The sequence below is a fragment of the Aethalodelphis obliquidens genome, unplaced genomic scaffold (genome assembly GCF_003676395.1).
Source record: "Aethalodelphis obliquidens isolate GAN/ISIS:26980383/991018 unplaced genomic scaffold, ASM367639v1 scaffold3, whole genome shotgun sequence".
Taxonomy (NCBI): domain Eukaryota; kingdom Metazoa; phylum Chordata; class Mammalia; order Artiodactyla; family Delphinidae; genus Aethalodelphis; species Aethalodelphis obliquidens.
Window position 1 is genome coordinate 48,708,838 of NW_020837947.1, and position 6,620 is coordinate 48,715,457.

The following is a 6,620-nucleotide window of genomic DNA, read 5'->3' on the forward strand; positions in this document are numbered from 1 at the left end:
GAAGAAAAAGTCTCTTACCTCTTCGGCAGGTCCAGACTTTTCCCCGGACTCCCTCCCGGCTAGCCATGGTGCACTAACCCTGTGCAGGCTGTGTTCACACCGCCAACCCCAGTCCTCTCCCTGGGATCCGACCGAAGCCTGATCCTCAGCTCCCAGCCCCGCCCGCCCCGGCAGGTGAGCTGACAAGCCTCTCGGGCTGGTGAGTGCCGGTCGGCACCGATCCTCTCTGCGGGAATCTCTCCGCTTTGCCCTCCGCACCCCTGTTGCTGTGCTCTCCTCCGCGGCTCTGAAGCTTTCTGCCTCCGCCACCCGCAGTCTCTGACTACAAAGGGTCTTCCTAGTGTGTGGAAACCTTTCCTCCTTCATCGCTCCCTCCCACTGGTGCAGGTCCCGTCCCTATTCTTTTGTCTCTGTTTATTCTTTTTTCTTTTGCCCTACCCAGGTATGTGGGGAGTTTCTTGCCTTTTGGGAGGTCTGAGGTCTTCTGCCAGCGTTCAGTAGTTGTTCTGTAGGAGTTATTCCACGTGTAGATGTATTTCTGGTGTATCTGTGGGGAGGAAGGTGATCTCCATGTCTTAGTTATTCCACGTGTAGTTGTATTTCTCGTGTACCTGTGGGGAGGAAGGTGATCTCCGCGTCTTACTCTTCCGCCGTCTTCCCCTCATCCCCGGCATTTGTTCTTAAAGAATGCAGCAGTTCCTGACTCTGCCTTGGAATCTGAAAACCAGCGCGCGTGTGCGCGCACACACACACACTCACACACACACTCACACTCACTCCCTCCCCCTCCCTCACAGCCCTGAGCTCTTCAGGAATGGAAGAGGTGGACGTCAGGGGAGGTGAAGGAGACCTCCCGGTGCAGCCATTCCTGGAGCCTGGCTGGCGTCCCCTCCTCTTCTGGACTCTGCAGGGGAAGCACAGCCTCAGCCCTGAGGGGAGGGCCTGTCAGCCAGAGCCCTCTTTCCCAGCCCGAAAGCCTGGCCTAATGCTGCTGAAGCTGCAAAGGCATTTGAAGCATATCTCCATGGGCTGCAGATCCTCACTTCTCTTTGGGAATTTTCGACGTGGAAGAGATGGTAACCCTGGTGCAAAGATGTGTGCATGTGTAATGTAGCTATAGGTTTGGGGCATGGTGCCTGGTAGGGAGGACATGGGAAGAACAGTTGAATGAGTGTTATTACTCCACAGTCCTGCCCTCACTGGACAAAAAATGTCCAAAGGTTTGGGAATCAGACATATTTTGTAATCAAATATCAAGTTTACTAACTGACCAAGTTACTTAAGCTCCCAGAGCCTGTTTCCACACCTATAAAGTGTGAATAAATGTCTCTTTCTTGGGGCTTATCTTAGGAGACAGTCTTTGAAGCAGAGATCTGTGTACAGGAAGTTCCTGGGAGAATGCTTTCATGGGCCAACATGTGGAGGGAAAGGCAAGGAAGCAGGGTGGGCAGGGAGACAACTTGGGACAATTAGCCACAAGGCCTCTGCTGGTTTCACAGGCAGCTCCAACAAATGGCCTTTCAGAGTCGTGCCACCTTGAGTCAAGGGGACCAGGCCTTCATACCTCACCTGAATCCCACATCAGCCAGGCTCTGGACACTGTGGTAAGGAAAGTGACCCCAAACTGCCTTGCCCTCCCTACCAGGTGAGGAGGACCTGGGCAGTGAACTGCAGCAACTGCTGAAGGTGTTGACATAACATCTATATAATAAGGTAAGAAACATAAATAAACAAAACCTAACTGGTTCATCTTTTCCCAGCCTCATCCTTGGAAAAAGTAGCATTGTGTCATTAAAGTTCTCGGCTGCCATCCTGAAATTCAACACCCCAGAGGGGAGAGAGAAAGCTTTTGTGTTTCAAACTCATTTAGGGTCAGCAGGCTGGATGGTCCCAGCCCGGAGAGGATGAGGCACATTTGAAGATAAGGAGATGGAAATGGTCCTGATTTTAAATGGAAGTGGAGAGAAATTCTCTACAACTGAGAGAAGATCAGTGAATGTGGCTTCTGACCTGTGAAGGTGGGTCTCATTCCACTTCTATTTAGCCCCCAGAAAGTGATGTGCATTTGAGAAGAGGGAGAGTGTACATTTTTAGTTGTTGCTTTGGAAATCTCAGAAAAGACCTCCTGGACTGGTGCCTGGCAGAGAAGCAGCAGAACTGCCTCTTTCCAAAGACTACACAGAGTCCCCCAAGAGACACTAGCAGGAATTGAAAAGTAGATGCCCTTTCCAGAACGCTCTAGGCTGCTGAAGACTCATTCCCTTGGGACTTTTGTATCACCCTAAGGAGGGGAAGCTCCCGCCATCACTGAGATTGACTTTTCCACTAGCCATCTGGGTGGGAGCCCAGAGTGATCATCTGATTTAGAGAAATAAAGAAATGAAACAAATTTTGTGGAGTACATTTCGTACCTATCTCACATGTTTAGCAGCTAGCAAGTGCCCACACCTAGTGAGCACAGAGTGAGAAGTCCGTTCCTTTCTCTTTCCTGTCCCCTTCTGTCAGGGATATACCTAAACCTTGCAACCAGTTGAAAAGCTTTTCCTGTTTAAAAACAACAACAAAACCTGGAGAGAAAGACATACATCATTGTTAGCTTTGCTAATCAATTACAAACATTTATTAAATATTTACTGTTAGGTTCCTAGCAAGATGGCAAACTAGATCAGTCTGCTTGCTAACATTGAATCAAGAGGGAAATGTGCATTTGGGAAAACAAACAAAAACAACCAAAGAAACAAACAAAACCCTCAATAAGCTGCGGGGAAGGTTGTCTTAAACTCTTATATATGGAGGGGGTACTGCAGCCTGGGGTGGCAGGACCCGGAGGCAGCAGTGAAGAGACCAGTTGGAGAAAAGCCTTTAAAAGGCCGTCCTTGCATCTCCCTGGAGTAGCCTTATGACAATCATGACCTGACTCTCTGTGCTCGTAGCCTGGACTATTGGTGCAGGTATTTGCAGGGCAAATTCATGGCAGCACAACAGCCCTGCTGAGGGAAGAGTGATGGAAACAGATGTGGACTGAACAGCTAACCTCTGAGAGTCATTCCTCACCTCTCCCTCTCCACACCCCCAGGGATGGGGGACAGCATGTTAGGGGACTACCTCCTCCCAGTCCTGCCTTATCCTAAAGACTTAAAGATGAAATCTTGACGAGAGGAGGTGCCTGACGGAAAGCCAGCAGCCCCTAGGAACTCCATTCCCTCCTTTCTCCCCATATTCACTGGAACTGGCCTGGTTTCATGTCTTTGGCTCTTTCCCAATATGTATTAAAAAATAAAGTAGAGGAAATATTAACAGGTAAAATGAGGAGAGGGGAGTAACACAAGCTCACAGGCCAAAATGACCGGAGAAATACAACTACCAAAAAAATAAATAAGCTGCACAACATATGTCATCAGGCAGAAGTATTTGAACAGATGGACCAAGAATTTAAAATAAGCACTATAAGTACACCTAAAGAAATAGGGGCAATACTAATAAGAATAAAGAGTCACCAAAAAGAACCAAGTAGAACTACTAGGTATGGAAAAAGTAGGCAATAAAATAAAGAGCACCATAGAAAGGATAACTAGTAGGGTTGATACAGCTAAAGAATGATTAGTGAGTTAGAAGATCAGATTGAGAAATTCTCCCAGAATGCAACAGAAAAGGGTAAGAGGAGAAGAAAATACATATTTAAAATAAATAAAGCTTAGAGAAATGGAAGATAGAGAAATGTCTACATCCACACGAATAGAGTCCTAGAAAGAGGAAAATAAAAACAAGAAAAGGCAATATTTGAAGAAATAAAGATAAATTTTCTGGTATTAAACTACTATATCCGGACAATCTGCTAATCAAATGTAAGGACATAATAACAATATTCTCAGGCATAGAAAGCATTAGAAGTTTTGCCACAAAAAAAGACCCATATTAAAAATACTTTTGGAAGAAGTATTTAAATAAGAAATAAATCCAAATGATGGAGCAAGATTTATAGGAAGTAAGAGTGATCAAATATCTTGGTAAAGCTTATCTTTGTCTTAAAAGCTAAGGTTGAAGGAAATATATTTACATAATGTGGTATAAGAAAGATATTTGGGTTTTGTCCCTAGTTCCTGGCACAGAGCTCCTAAAACCCTTGGAATTTCCTGAGTGATAAGGTGACAGAGCATCTTTTGACTAATAAGGCAAGGTCTGTCAGGCCCCTAGATAGCTTCTGGATGGGAGTTGGTGGCCAGAAAGAAAAACCCTTGATTAGAAGCTTGGAACTTTCAACCTTACTCCCCAACCTCCAAGAAGGAAGAGGGGCTGACGATTGAGTTAATCACCAGTGGCCAATGGCTTCATCAATTTTGCCTATGTAATGAAACCTCCTTGAAAACCCCGAGATGATGGGGTCTGGGAAATATCCAAACTGGTGAACACATCCACATGCTGGGAGGGTGGTGCACTCCAACTCCACAGGGACAGAGGCTCCTGTGCTCAGGACCCTTTTGGACCTTGTCCTTCATACCCCTTCATCTGACTGTTTATTTATAACCTTTATAATAAACTGTAATAGTAAGTATAGTATTTTCCTGAATTCTGAGTCATTCTAGCAAATTATCAAGCCTGGGGTAAGGGTTGTGAAAACCTCTGACTTTGTAGCCAAATTGGACAGAAGCATGAGTAAACTGGGAACCTGAGACCTGTAACTAGCATCTGAAGTGAGGGCAGTCTCCAGGGCTAAGTCCTTAAACCTGTGGAATCTGACTAACTCTGGGTAGTTAGTGTCAGAATTGAACTGTAGGGCACCTCGATGGTGTTGGGGAGTTGGAGAAATAGTGTTGGAAAAGACTCCACGTATTTGGTGTCAGAAGGAAAAAAACCCCTCACATAAAACCCAGAACTAAAATTCTATCAGCATGATGTAGGGAGCAGAGTGGGAGGGAGCCCAAGAGGACATGAGATTATGGTAAATTAAGGCAAGGATATGTAGACAGCAGTGCATTTGGGAAAACTTCATATATGCAGTGGAACTGAGGAACAGAGGAAAGAGAGAGTAGAGCAAACAAAATAGTCGACAACATGGATGGACCTTGAGAGCATTGTGCTAAGTAAATAAGTCAGAGAAAGACAAATACTGTATAATCTCATTTATATGTGGAATCTAAAGAAAAACAAACTCATAGATACAGAGAACAGGTTGGTGATTGCCAGAGGCAGGTAAAACAAGTAAAGATGGTCAAAGGTACAAACTTCCAGCTATAAGATAAATAAATCCTGGGGATGTAATGTATAGCATGGTGATTATAAAAAAGAAATAAATAACTAAATGAGATAGTGGAACTAGAGCAGCAAAAAGTTAAACTCACCAAAGGCAGAGACTCTCAGAGTGGATTAAAAAACAAACAAAATATGACACAACAGTATGTTGTCTACAAAATTTATGACAAAATACAGAAAGTTGACAATGAAAGTAGATAAAAAATATATACCAGGTAATTATGAGTGAAAAGAAAATTAGAGTAGCAATATTAATATCTTACAAAATAGGAATTTAAGGCAAAAAATATCACAGAGGATAGATGATAGACGTTATGTTGATGTATGTATAAAAGGAATAACAACAAAAAATTATGAGCATATATATACCTAATAAAAAAGCTTCAGAGAATGACAGAGAAAAATAGATGATCCTACAATGGTAACTGGAGAAAGACTGATCGAGTAGATACGCCCACCCCCCAAAAAAAGGGAAAGAAAGAAAAAGCAGTGATCAAAGACCTAACAATAAAATTAAACAAAGATTTCAAGCACACATGGAACATTTACAAAAATAGATTATGTTTTAGGCAACAAATTAATAATGAATACATTCAGACACTAACAAGAAAACAACTAAATAGAACTAAATAATTCCTTTTGTTAGAAAACAAAATAACATACTACTAAACAACATTTGCGTTACAGAGAAAATAATAAAGAAATTTTAAGAAATACCAGGACTACAGTGAACACTACACGTTAAAATTGTGGGATTCAACTGAAAATTTCAGGAACATTTACAGCTTCAAATATATTTGTCAGGAAACAAGGAATATTAATAATAAATGAAGTGAACAATCAATAAGAGAATTTGGAAAACAGCAATAAAGCAAACAAGAAAGAAGGAAATAATTATAAGGGCAGAATTCAATAAAATAGTGAACAACAAAAAATGATTGACAGGATTAACAAATTTTTTTTAGTACCAACAAGACAGATCTCTCGCAAGACTAAAAGGGGAAAAATAAAAAAAGACAAGGCATAAATTTAAAAATACAGAATTAAAAAGAGGGAAATAACTATAACAGAAAGATTGGAAGAGCACATGGACACGTATCTGCCACTAAATTTGAAGGCCTAGGTGAAAGAAATGAATTCATAGAAAAATATGAAATGTTAAAATGGTACAGGAAAAAACAGCTTGAACTAGATCAAGTATTAAACAAATTGAAAAGATCATCAAAGACATACCTTCCAAAAAATCCCACGCTCATACAGTCTCATAGGTGAATTTCACCAAACTTTCAAGGAACAGATATTCCTATCTTATACAAGTTGTACCACAAAATAGGAAAAATGAAAGCTGCCTCATTCATTTTATGAATTTA